Source organism: Giraffa tippelskirchi, chromosome 9, assembly GCF_054371585.1.
Source record: "Giraffa tippelskirchi isolate mGirTip1 chromosome 9, T2T-mGirTip1v1.2.pri, whole genome shotgun sequence".
NCBI lineage: Eukaryota > Metazoa > Chordata > Mammalia > Artiodactyla > Giraffidae > Giraffa > Giraffa tippelskirchi.
The window spans coordinates 147,652,568-147,666,955 of record NC_137283.1 but is presented as its reverse complement, the minus strand read 5'-3'; the positions used below and the strand labels follow the sequence as shown (position 1 = coordinate 147,666,955).

The 14,388-nt window shown below is 37.0% G+C and overlaps 1 long non-coding RNA gene across 2 annotated transcripts in view; it reads left to right on the top strand.

Moving 5' to 3' along the window:
- Positions 1–879: 879 nt before the first annotated feature.
- LOC145521376 (uncharacterized) overlaps positions 880–14,388 on the top strand; it is a 213,651-nt gene continuing 200,142 nt past the window's right edge. For both annotated transcript variants that reach the window (XR_014065350.1, XR_014065351.1), the window contains exon 1: positions 880–1,001. This is a non-coding gene — a long non-coding RNA (uncharacterized LOC145521376). The remainder of the gene's footprint in view (positions 1,002–14,388) is intronic.

The following is a 14,388-nucleotide window of genomic DNA, read 5'->3' as shown; positions in this document are numbered from 1 at the left end:
CTTTCCATGGAAGCAACCATGTCATATGCTTCTTATACCTCATGCCTGACGCATTGCAACCCCTCTGCTGTGCTCGAGCATGGTTGCAGACTTGAACTAAAATCCTCATATTGATGATGATAGACGAAAAGGAGGGGAGCCATAGAAGAAAGGAATCTGGCTTTGCAACCATCAGCCATGTGCTTCAAATTAAGGTGAAAAGAATGTAATGGAGAAAGAATATTTACCAATGTCTCCTATACAGGGAGATGGAATTAACCATTAAAACTGAGGTGTTAGCAAAGACATTCTGGGGAAATAAGGATGAACATGTGCAATAAAAAGGTGATTTTTTTTTTCTGTTGTTTGGTTAAAAATAGGCACATTCATTGGGAAAACTTATCTAAAATTGCTTTCATACAAACAGCTCTGTGGGACCTTCTTATAATGTCTGCAATGAGAAAACTGGATTGGAATCATGCAATTATGAGTGTATTCATAACAGATAATGTATAACATTACTTGACTTCTGGAATGACACAATGCATGAAATAATTAACTACGTGACTGTAGTACTCTCTTCTGCCTGGATCATGTGGATTTCTTATATCAGAAGGTGAGTGACAATGTTATTTCTTTTGAAGAATTTTTGTTCCTTTAAAAAAATTAGAAAATGACTTTCAATAATGACATAAAACCAATATAAAACCCTGCATTTACTATAGCTAGTGTAGACATTTTTTTGCATCGATTACTATTGTAATTTAGGCTGAATAATGCCAGCTATTTTGCTACTCTGCTGAAGTCCTCTTTTTTGAGCCTACAATGAACCTGTAATACTTATGGAAAGAGTTACCATAGCAACCTATATTGATGTCACAAGCTCAGGCTTCTGACTTCATTGCATAATGCAGTAGCAACTGGATTTGCAGCAGAAACACCCTGCTAAAGAACAAGTATCTTGGTTTACAGCAAAGAGGACAAAGGAAAACAGCAAGTTCTAGGGGGTTGAATGCTGGATTGTGAGTTAGAATGTCTGAGTTCTTATTTTAATCCTGCTTCTCACTTGTTGCCTTGTTTTGAGTAATTGTGTTTACATGTGTGCACTGAGGTTTGAAACAAGAAATCTCCTATATATGGGGTAGGCATAGAAGAGAAAGCTCATTATTTAACGTTTTAGCATTTGGTAGACATCTTAATAAAGCTAAAGCAGTCTAAAAATAACCTGGAAAGAAAGGAATTATTAATGCCTTGTAGTTGATACCTAGCTAGCTCACAAAGATAAAGAAGACACTTTGAAATAAAAAAGCATGTAGCTAGGGTTTTTTTCTTTTTTGAAATAGTAATGGATAAAGGTCAAGATTGATGCCCTAATCTTAAGAATGTAAAGAACTCTTACATAAATATATCATATTATTTAGCTATCTATTTAAAGATGTTTTAAGTAGTCTATGTTCAGAGTAAGAGGAATCTGTATCTATTAGTGAGTATGATGTTTCTCATGTTTATGTTGTATACATTAAATCATAGATGTTTCTTAATTTTATCATGTAAATATTTATCCTCATTAGAAAACAACTGAATATGTGAAATAGTTTTGCTGATTTAAAATGAGATTTCAAAAAATCCTAATGATATCTTTTTTACAATGGCCTAATGTTCTCATTGGAGCCTGTAACCTGTTAATTATGTCAACTGGTCTAACTTTCCTTTTTGTACACTATATTCCAGAATTGAGATAAAGATAGTTGGGGATTTGAAAAGGCATTTAAACTAATAAACTTTGTTGCCAGAAACTAAGCTGAAAGCATGGTATAGCTTTTTATTTGCTCTAAGGTGATGAGCTAGAACATTTTGATAGAACTAAGGCCCTTTCCACCCCCTCTATCCATATGCTTCAAAATCATTCCAAAACATCAGGAGAAATTTAACTTGCTATAAAACTTCATCAACTAAATTCCATGTTAAAAACCAACTATGTTGGTTGTTAAAAACCATGTATGTTAAAAACCAATAATTTTCTCTTGTGGCTCAGAGGAAGCGTCTGCCTGCAATGCGGGAGTGGAGAAGGCAATGGCACCCCACTCCAGTACTCTTGCCTGGAAAATCCCATGGATGGAGGAGCCTGGTAGGCTGCAGTCCATGGGGTCGCTAAGAGTCAGACACGACTGAACAACTTCACTTTCACTTTGATGCATTGGAGAAGGAAATGGCAACCCACTCTAGTGTTCTTGCCTGGAGAATCCTAGGGACCGGGGGAGCCTGGTGGGCTGCCGTCTATGGGGTCGCACAGAGTAGGACACGACTGAAGCGACTTAGCAGCAGCAGCAATGTGAGAGACCTGGGTTCAATCCTTGGGTCGAAAGGATCCCCTGGAGAAGGAAATGGCAACCCACTCCAGTACTCTTGCCTGGAAAATTCCATGGATGGAGGAGCCTGGTAGGCTACAGTCCATGGGGTTGCAAAGAGTTGGACACGACTGAGCAACTTCACTTTCCTTCACTTTTCACACACCTTTTAAGTTATTGTTGAAAATGAAGTGCCAAGTATAATAAAAGTTGTGGCCAGCCATATTTTCATTAAGCACTTAAATGCACCTGAGTTCCATGTCATATTGTAGTACAAGGCATTTGTAGGAGTCTCAAAGTCTTGCAAAATCTTTAAAAAACCCAGAATTTAGTATACAACGTTTGTACAGAATATATAAGGATAAAAACTAGTTCTTTCTTTATAAGCTATGCCTATCAAACTAGCTAACGTGATACTTCTTTTATTTTAGGAAATAAACTTTTGTGTTTTTGTGTGAATTTAATATAACATGTTTATTGACTTATTAACACAAAAAGAGCTTGAATAGACATAGTGAAATTCTGTAAAAAGAAAAAAAAAAGGCAGGTTAGTCTCCAAAATTTTTCCCCTGTTCAAGCAAAGAGAACAAGTAGTATTGGTTACCTCCAGAACTGAACTTACTCCTTACCCTAAATTCATCATTTCTTAAGTACAGCCCCTATAAAGAACAGAGAATAAATTTATTATGAAAAAATCACATCAAAAAATTAAAATTATGGAAGGAGCTTTAGTTAGTCTGTTTTTACCAAACTGAGGTGTGAAAGTCACTCAGTCATGTTCCATTCTTTGCGACCCCATGGACTATACAGCCCATGGAATTCTCCAGGCCAGAATACTGGAGTCAGTAGCCTTTCCTTTCTCCAGGGGATCTTCCCAACCCAGGAATCAAACTCAGGTCTCCTGCACTACAGGCAGATTCTTTACCAACTGAGCTATTAGGGAAGCCCAAACTGAGGTCTAATAAATTTAAATAACTTTACCAAAGTTATTTAGTGGAAGAATCCAAACCTCAAACAACTATTTGTTCTACCACATCACACTGTCTTAATCTTGCTTCAAGGCTTTAATCCAGAGTCACCTCCTTGGCATATAATCTGATATATAGTCTTTTTTTATCGATTGAGGTATAATTGATATATAATATTAGTTTCTTGTGTACAGCATAATGATTTGATATTTGTATATGTTGCAAAATGAACCAACCCCGTGATATGTCTAAGCAACCAAGCCCTTTGTTTCTTGTTTTTTTTTTTTAATGTTTTATTCTTTTTTTCCCTTTGACAAATATCATTAGAGATTGAGACAAATTTTTTTAGTCTTTTCAAGGAACCAACTTTTGACTTTGTTTATTACTCTCATCGTCTTTTGCTATATAACAACCTTCAAAACTTATTGAGGGTCAGGGATTCAGGGAGAGTCTTCCTGGCTCGTTCTCTTGCATCATGTGGTACTGACTGGGTTTACTTGATAGTATTCAGTTGGCTCTTAGTCTGTTCTGGAGAGTCCAAGATAGCTTCACTCACATGCCCAATGCCTCGGCAAGGAAAACTAGAGGGATGAACTCAGTTGGGTTTCTCCCTCTATTTATATAGCACAGGACTCCTCTACAAGGCCTCGCCAATCTGCACTTCTTACATTGTAGCTTGGAATGTTAAGAATGTTCTATAGGAAGTGGAAGTTACATAACCTCTTGAAGGCTAGACCTAGAGCTGGCAAAGCATCACTTCTACCCTACTCTCGGTCAGAGCAGTTGCAGAACAAAGATTTAAGGGGAGGAGAAATAGACCTCGCCTATCAATGGGATGAGTGTCAAAGAATTGGGGCTATCTTTATTCCATCCCTGGTGGCTCAGAGGTTAAAGCGTCTGCCTCCAATGCCGGAGACCCGGGTTCGATCCCTGGGTCGGGAAGATCCCCTGGAGAAGGAAATGGCAACCCACTCCAGTATTCTTGCCTGGAGAATCCCATGGACGGAGGAGCCTGGTAGGCTACAGTCCATGGGGTGGCAAAGAGTCGGACACGACTGAGCGACTTCACTTTCACTTTCACTTTTATTCCATCACCTTGATCCTGTGTTGTATTTTAGTTTCCTATTTTAGTAGTCCATTCTTTATTTAAATTCTTTTCTGTTTTCTTTGCTTGCAGTCTATCATTCTGCCTTCCCACCCAAATTCTTAAGTTGGATGTTTAAATCATTAATTTCCACCATTTATTCTTCTAATAAAAGCACTAAAGCATAAAGTTTTCCTCAAGTGATTGTTTTCATTGCATTCTAAAGTAAAACTATGCTAGCATTTTGCTTTTTGTTCAGTTACAAGTATTTTCAGTGTTCCAATTTTATTTCTTCTATGATCTATGAGTTATTTGGAAGTGTGGTTTTAGAATTTCAATCATATGGATTCTTAATGATAAGTATCTACCTGAGACTTAACGTATATATCAAATGCAATATATGATCCTTATTTGGATCTTGATTTGAATAAACTAAGACAAAATGTAAGATAATTAAGGAAATATGAACACTGACGACATTTGAGGAATTTTATGTATTTTAAAATATATATAATGGTTATATTAAAGAAAAAAGTCCTTCCTTTATAGAGTTACAAGTATTTATGGCTGAATTTGCTTCAGAAAAATTCATATGGGAATGGATATATAGATGATAAAAGATTGACTATGAGTTGAATAATCACTGAAGCTTGATGCATGGTACATGAGCATTCTATATGTTATTTCATTTACTCTTGTGTGTGTTGGAAATTTTTCATTTCATTTTTCATGAAATGATATTAAAAACTCATCTCCTTAAATATGATTTCTGATTTAATTTCATTGTGGCTAGAGACTGTAATACATATATAACCACACAAAAACATACACGACATAGACTATGTTCTCTCTGTATAATGTAGAGCATATATATGTTCACACAAGGATATGTATTATATATGTAAGATAAGCCTTGCTTTATAGATTAATGTATTTAATTTTGAGCAGTGTATCATGTATGCTAAGAAATCTATCATCTATCAACATTAAATCAAGATTGGTAGTCCAAAATATTCATATTTTATAAACTTTTTTCTGCTTGAACTATCAGTAATTGAAAAAGATGTGTTTCATTTTTATTTTTATGTTATTATGACGATTTGTCATTTTTTTCTGGAGTTCTTGACTGTTTTGCTTTGTGTAATTTGAGATAGGGTCATTACTACATATCTAGTTGTTCAATCTTACTGATAATTTGAAACCAGATAGTATCACTCTTCTTCCTAAATTGTGTTTTTTGTCTTAAAGACTAGTTTTATTATATTAATATAATTCTTCCCAGCTTTCTTTGAGCTATTTGTTGCACATATCTTTCAACCCTTTTCTCTTTAGACTTTTAGGTGTGTCTGATATAGAATTATGTTTATCTGGCCTTAAAATTCTGTTCTTAAATGGCAGGTTTGGAGTATAACATAAATATTGTGATTAGTCATATATTTACTTATTCCTATAATCTTAATTTCTACTATGTTTCTTTCTCTTCCTCTATTTTTTCTTTTTCTTTCAAATTTGCTTGTTTTATTATTTGATTTTCTCACTTTACTGACTAAAATGATATATTCTAACTTATTTTAAAATTTTGACATTTTAAGGGGTGTCCACTAACTTAACAATAACTAAGTTTAATCAACCATTTATACTCTCCCGTTTTGGAACAATATCAGGGTTTTGAACCAATTTTTCTAATCGTCTATTCTGACGTCACTGCTATTACTCTTTAAGTTCTATCATTTAATTTCCTTAGACATTTTATTTATTATTTTGTAAGACAAAGTTTATATAGACTTATCTATATGTTTGCCAATTTCTTCTCACTTTTCTTAGATCTTCCTTCTGGGATCATTTTTTTTTTTCCCAGCAGTATATCTTTTAGAAATTTTTTATGAAAGTGCACTGTTTTTCTCTCAGATTTTGCTCATATAAAATGCTTGAAATATATTTAATCCACTATTTAATTCACTCTCAATCTTGAAGAAATTTTGATGGAATCAAAATAGGTTGACAGTTATTTTCTTAAAATAATTTCTTGAAAATAACTCTATTGCTAATGGCTTTCATTGTGGCTATTCAAAGTCTGCTTCTAGACTAATTATCATTTCTTTGCAGAAGAAATGACAATTTTTTAGATCTCTTAAGTTGTGATGTTTTGAAGTTTTACTACAATATGTGTAGGAATAGATATCTTTCACATATATCTCCAGAATCTTTTATCAGTTCTGGGAAATTCTCAAACATTATTTCTTTGACTATTTCCTCTCCTATAGTCTTTGTATTATTACTTTATGAGACATTCTCATTCATTTCTTTATGTCTAATTATCTAGCCTACATACCCCCACCCCCGCCCCCGCGCCGCCACACACACACATAATGCATTGTCTTTTCTCTGTCTGCTTCATTCCTTGTAATTCCTGTAGGGTAATCTTTTAATTTCCTGGTTCTATCTTCAGCTTTATCTAAGCTGTTGATTTACTTATTGAGGAACTTTATGATGCCAATGGTTATGTTTTTATTCTAAAAATTGTATTTTTAAAAGTTACCTGATCTTTTGAAAATAATCCCGTCTTGGCTGCTTCCTTTTGTTTCAATTCATTCTTTCTTTCTTTTAATATTTTATTTGAAATTATTTCATATTTTATAGCTGACAACTCTACAGTTTGAAGTTATGAGGGATTAAATATGTTGTTTTTCTTTTTCTACTGATTCATTCCTGAGGTAGGCTGTCTCCTTTCTTATGATGATTTCATGATCTATGGAAATTCTTGGGGTTATAATTGAAATGCTTTCCTCTAGACAAGACTGGCTTCCCAAGTGGCTCAGTGGTAAAGAATCCGCCTGCCAATGCAGAAGACACAGGAGACGTGGGTTCGATCCCTGGGTCAGGAAGATTCCCTGGAGGAGGAAGTGGCAACCCACTTCAGTATTCTTGCTTAGGAAATCCCATGGATGGAGGAGCCTGGTGAGCTACATCCATGGGGTTGCAAAGAGTCGGACACGACTTAATGACTGAGCAGGTACACAGAGAAGACTGAGTTTAGTTTACCTGGATTCTCTGATTGCTACTAACCTAGGTCCATCTTGTTCACCACCAGGGATCTCATTCTAATGTTGGAGTTTAAGATTCTGTTCACCCAACCCTGAGGCAGGCTTAGCATCTCAGTACCAGGTTTCCCTTAGAGTAACTCTAGATTTTAATTTTTCTTACTCCTCTTCAGCTTCAACTCATGGTGTGCTCTCTCTGTCTGGTAGTGTAAACCTGAGGTTGTTTACTTACTTTCTTGTGGGTCCAGAAGAATATTTTCTAGATCATGAGTTGTAGTTTATCAAATAACCAGATATATTTTAGCTTTAGTATCTTATCAACCAGATTACCTTGACATACTACTTTCTCCAGTCCCTCTGTTGGCTGATTTGAAATGCAGTCATTTCTTCCCTTTATCTGATCTAGCATGCACCATGGTTTATAAAAGCTGTCAAATCTTTCTACTTTTAAGGGAAATCTTCCATATTTTCTAACATAGATACATATTGTACCCTTAAAACTTTTTTCTTGGGTCATTTCAATAGTTTTAGGAATATAGAGTTGTTGAACAAATAAGACAAAGCAGTGTTCTTTGAATTGCAAGTCCATAAATTGTGTTTTAAGAATAAGGCTTGAGGGTGAAATCCTAGTGAAAAGAACATAAAAGATGAAACTGAGTTTAATATTGATGGATTGATGGAGGAGGGGAGTCACTTAATGTTACATTTATCAAAAAAGGAAAAGTTATTAACTTTTCTCATAGAAGAGAAAATGATATGATGAAACTGTTCAAGAAGGATAGCAATTATGAATAATATGAATTGAGTTAGGAAGATACTGAGATCAGGGAATACAGATTAGAAGCCCTTTTCTTTCAATTAATCAGACATGATGGCAAAGGGCTGAATTAAAATAATGACTAGGCGCTGGAAAGGAAAGCTATTCTCTGAGAGACTTCATAAATGTTGGTAGCATTTAAGGAGTTAGAGAGAGAAGGAAGCAACATGCCAGTAATACTAATACTAATACTATTGGTTATCCAAGGATGTAATCCTGAAGGCTTAATATTATTTTGGTACCATTGAGAATAAAAAAATGCTAAGCATCTTTATATTATAGTAGTTCTGAAAGAGCATCCTTTGGGATAAAAAAGCTTGGGTTTCATATTAGCTCTGCCACTGATTAACTGTGTGACCTACGGAAATTTACTTAACCTTCTTTGGACCTTAGTTTCTTCATATGGAAACTGTGATAATGAGAACCTTGTGGAGTAATTTTTAAGGTTAAACATACATAAAAAGTTTGTAACACAGTGAGTGGGGAAGGTCACTGACTTACTTGACAAGGAGTCTTGGTTCGGTCATAGCTGAGGCTTGCATATGCTAGTGGATGGAGTTAGATGGATGCCTAGCATCTAGGCACATCCCCTGATTTTCAGGGTGTCCATGAGTCCATTGGGAAAGAACTTGAAAAAGCTCTCCGTTTATGGACTCATAGAGAATTGTGAAAAAGACTTGAGATCTTGTTGTTTACCAGGTATGGATTACAGAAGGAGAAATTATTGAAGTAGTATGAACAAGATCATGGGATGCAAGGGGAAAAACTTGTAATTTCATTTGTGTGGAAGGTCTAACTGAAGTTACCTGTGATGTTTTCTAGTTGTGCTTGTTATATCAGGAACAGGAATGGGGAAAATAGACAGTGTAGTCTGTTAATGTTGGAACTGGTACTTTTATGCCTGTATAGGTATTATAAAAGGATTAGTTAAACACAGAAATAGAAGTATTTATTATAATAATTAACCATGGGGTACTGACTGGGTGGGGAGTCATGAACTAAGGAAGGCCAGGAAAGGAAAGAAGGACTGTGATGAAGGAGGACTGATGAGGAAAAGAGCATGCTCAGAAGTGAGGGGACGGGTGAGATGACAGAGACTAGAACATGTGATAATCAAGGAGAGGCATTTCAGGAGGCTTCTGAAGGGGATGCAGTTAAGGGACCTGGTGAGGTTTAAGGTGTGGTTTATTGTTTGCTATGTGGAGTGGAAGTAAAGTCGCAGAGTGTTGATGGGGATGAGGAAATGCTAGGTGATTGTTGTCTCTTCAGGGAAGGACTGGGTGCAGAGTGTTAAACTCAAGAAGAATGGAAGAAAAATTTCATTTTTCATTTACCAAAAAATATATTCAACTGCTATGTATGGAAGGCACTATGCCAGGTACTGGCTTACAATGACAAATGAATGAATACAGTTCCTCCTCTTTCCCCACTGAAATGGAGCCCTTAGACCCTCATGGCTGCTCTGTACCTTCTCTCTTTACAATCTGCTAACTAGCTCCACCTATTATTTTGTATCTCCCAGCTCCCTAGAGAGGAATTCAATTTGTTTACTTCATCTTTTCATATGCAGTCTAGAGCCTTGCTTACTGGCTTAGGGCGTGGATTGACAGCCTTTGTTAGATGTTCACCCCTGTTCAATCTTCCCCTGAAAAGTGGGAGAGTTACATGGTGCAGGCAGGGTTGTGTCCCCTTAATAAGGGCCCATGATGCAGGCAGGTGGTTTAGCCTGAGTACCCCAAAAAGCAGAGTCTGATATAAGAATTTAGGCTACTGTTTTTCTGAAGCGAGACCAGAGTGAGTGAAAAGGAATCAAGACAGGGAAGGAGGAAAAGCTGATTGGAAGGTGTGTTGCTTAACTAGTAGCACTAATTTAGACTGCTTCATGCTGTTGGACAGTCCTATGAAAGGACATCTCAGGACTATATATAGTTGAGGAGAAAGAGGAAATATTTATCTATTTTTCTTGTCAGCCATTGGTTTAAGCTTTGCTCTACTGGGATGGGACATCCCTGAAATTCCAGACTGCATTTGTGGGTACTAAGTAAGACCATCAGTGTCAACAAGAAAGTCTGGGGTTGATGAGAGGCATAGGGACATGGCCTTAAAATAAGTTCTGCCAAGTCTTACCTGGATCAAATCATTCCACACTCATGCAGAATTGGTTGCTGCAGCAGTAGTTGAGACAAAAGACACGAGGTCAAGAGGCGATGGTTGGTCTGTAAGAAAGCAATGAGGAATATGGTTAGTTAAGGACGTGAGGAATTAGCCAATGGTGGAGAGAGCAGAGTCTGGAGTTTTGAGACATGAGAAGGTCTACACTCAAAGGAGTAAATGCTGGAATGGCTTAAGAAGAAAGGGATGTGTATATTGAGTCAATGTTCCTATGGAGCCTTCAGCCTTACTTTCCCAGCAGTAGGAAAAGTGGGTAGATCTACTAATATGGGAAGGCACCATAGATGTTTGAGGACCCAAAATATTTAAGTGGAGGAGGAATTCCTCATTTCTGTGGCCTAGATCTTTTCAGATCTCATTGTTTGGTCCAGGTGAGAGCATTTGGCACCAGTCATGTTCTAGGTATTGGGTGAAGGGCTTTACATAGTTTACCTCATTAAAAATTTATAACATTGTAAAGAATTATTATCCCTAATGTACAGATGAGGAAACTGAGACCTTGACATCTAGGTGATTTGCTCAGCTAATAGATGAAGGAGCAAAGATTGGATTGTGAAGTCTAACTATAAACAAAGCTTTTCCTCTTTCCAGCTTGTAATCGTTGTTCAGTCACTAAGTCGTGCCTGACTTTTTGCGACCCCATGGACTGCAGAATGCCAGGCTTCTCTGTCCTTCACTAACTCCTGGAGTTTGCTCGAACTTGTGTCCATTAAGTCAGTGATGCTATCCAACCATCTCATCCTCTGTTGTCCCCTTCTCCTGCCTTCAATCCAGCCTACAATATCTGTCCTTTAATTTTCAGGTGCTCTGGTCTTATCAGGGTTTCTTGAAGTTGACTTAGGTGCCCTTTGAAGGACTAAGGGAGGTCATTTCTTTCTACTTTTAAATGAGAAGTCTTTCCTGAGAGCCCATGAATTCTAAGGCTGAACTCATTTTCACAGCAGGAAATGAAGTGGTGGTATGAGAAAAGAGGCTGTGCCCTGCAGAAAGTGTGGCTCAGCCACACTTTCACTGGTATCTATTTGGACTTCATAAAAGTTTTTTGTCATATAATTTTGGTGGCATTTAGGTAAAGCCTATATGTGAAAGCGAGTGGTTTTGTTTTCCTGATGGAAAGTTTAATTTAGCTCTCCAGCATGTTGCTTTTAGCTTGTTTGTAGATATAATCGTTTACCTAATGAGTGCATCCTCCTTTACAGAGTACAGACTTGAAAATGAATTTCCATAGATTTACATAAATTCCCCAGGGATCACTATAATGTGAGCAATGAAAGTATTGCCCAGCTGTGCACTGATTTAATGGAATTATGAAGCTTTAGGGTGTGGGCTCTGAAAAAGATATCTAGGGGAAATAGTTACTCAAACTGTTGGAGATATAAACCGTTAAATGAATTTGTTCTCAGTCTGATAGAAGATCACTTTAGAAACCAGCATCAGCCAAGGTTTTGAAAAACCCATCATAGGAAAAGCTTGTAAAAATGCTGTACTTTTCAGAAACCACCTGTTATTTCTGAGAACGGACGTTGATATTTATTATAGCATTTTTTAGGGGGGAAAGGATTTTATTTTAAAATAGTTTTGTTTGAAATAGACAGAATTAGCAAATGCCCTGTATCTCCTGGGCTTCCCAGGTAGCGCTAGTGGTAAAGAACCCACCTGCCAATGCAGGAGATACGAGACACAGGTTTGATCCCTGGGTTGGGAAGATCCTCTGGAGGAGGGCATGTATTCTTGCCACTCCAGAGTCTTCCTTGGAGAATCCCATGGACAGAGGAGCCTGGCGGGCTGCAGGCCATAGGGTCACAAAGAGTTGGACACGACTGAAGCGACTTAGCATGCATGCCTACATCACCTGCTATCAGCTTGAAACCAATAGTATCCTCAGATATACTTGCCTTTAAATGTAACAGGGGTCCTTACAGCTGGACCAGAGTTTACTAATAATGGTCTAAATGTCCTTCACACCTCAATCCACTGTCAGTGGTGTGGAAAGATTTAAGAAGTTATCAGCTTCTGAGGGATGTTACCATCTATTTAACTTACTTTGACTCTTTCTTTAGATGATGGTGTCCCAAACAATTACGTGGTTTTGTACTCTGTGGCTAGTTCTATAGTTGTTTAGAATGACATAGCAGCAAGGGGAAGACCTCATGTTTCCCCTGGCCTTGTAACACAGCAGTGTGAATTATGTCCTTTTCAAGATAATACCTCCACTTTAGCCAGCTATCTAAATGAATATCTTTGGTTCAAAGAGGCTTATTCAAGAATATGAATGGATCAATATTAATTTATATTCTCTGTTGGAGAAACAACCACTGATAGTGAGTCAATAGGTTCATCTTTGTGTATAAATACATACATCAGTCAATATGTATTTAGAAGTATATACACCATGCTCTATGGGGGATGCAGAAAAGGATGAAATATTTGTCCACGGCATCAAGGAGTTTTTATCATATATACCAAAGAAATAATTACAATAGCTAACATGTTTTGTGCACTCAGTATGTGTCAGAATTTTCTTTTTTATTGTCTCTTAGATGCTTCATAATGACTTAGGCACTCTGATTATACCATTTTGCAAATGAGAAAAATGGGAGTCACAGAAAGGCTAAATTGTTTGCCCCACAGCTGGTGTGAGGGTAACTAGGGTATCAATCATGGCACTTTGATTCCAAGTCTTTATGCTCTTTTTTTTTCTTAATTTTTATATTTTTATTGGAAAATGTATATCTCACAAAATTCACATTTTAACCATTTAAAAATGTGCAGTTCAGTGTCATTGTGTCCACATTGTTATGCACCCATCACCAACATTTGTCTACAAAACATTTTCATGTTCTACACTGAAACTCCACGCACATTAAATCATAGCTCCCCATTCCTCCCTCCTCCCAGACTCTGATAATCACTATTTTTTCCTGTCTGAGTATGGCCAGTCTAGGTACCTCATGTAAATGAAATCATAAACATGTTTCTGTGTCTGGATTATTTCTCTTAGCAAAAGATCTTCAGGTTTCATCCATGTGGTAGCATGTGTCTCAATGTTCGTCCTTTTAAAGGTTGAATAATATTCCATTGTATACAGTACGTTTTGCTTATCCATCCAACCATTGGTGGATCCTTGGCTAGTGTGAGTAATGCTGCTGTGAACGTAAGGGTTCATATATATGTTTGAGTTACTGCTTTCATTTTTGGGGGGTATATATCAGTGGAATTGTAATTCTATATTTAATTTTTACAATTTCCATACTGTTTTCCATAGTGGATGCACTATTTTACATTTCTACAAGCAATGCACCAGGGCTCCAGGTTATTCACATTTTTGTCAATATTTTTTCCTAATAGCCATCCTATGGTATCTTATTATGGTTTTGATATGCATTTCTCTAATGGTTCAGCTGGTTAAGAATCTGCCTGCAATGTGGGAGACCTGGGTTCTATCCCTGGGTTGGGAAGATCCCCTGGAGAAGGAAAAGGCTACCCACTCCAGTATTCTGGCCTGGAGAATTCCATGGACTATATAGTCCATGGGGTCACAAAGAGTCAGACAGGACTGAGCGACTTTCACTTTCACTGATTAGTGATGCTGAGGATATTTCACGGGCTTATTGGCCATTCATAAATCTTCTTTGGAGAAATGTCTATTCAAGTCTTTTGCCCATTTTTAAAGAAGGTTGTTTTGTTGTTATGAAGTTGTAGGAATTCTTTATAGATCCTGGATATTAATCCCTTATCAGATAGTTTGCAAATATTTTCTGTCATCCTGAGAGGTGCCTTTCCCTGTGTTGAGTATGTCCTTTGGTGCACAAATGTTTTTAATTTTGGTGAAGTCCAATTCACCTATTTTTCTTTTTGTTGCATGTGCTCAGACCCATCCTCTCAACTACTCCCCTGAAGCACAGAGCCAAGACTGCAACGTGCTAAACTGTTTGGTACTAACCGTGTCTCCTGGTGATGAGAATCTGTGTTGTCAGGG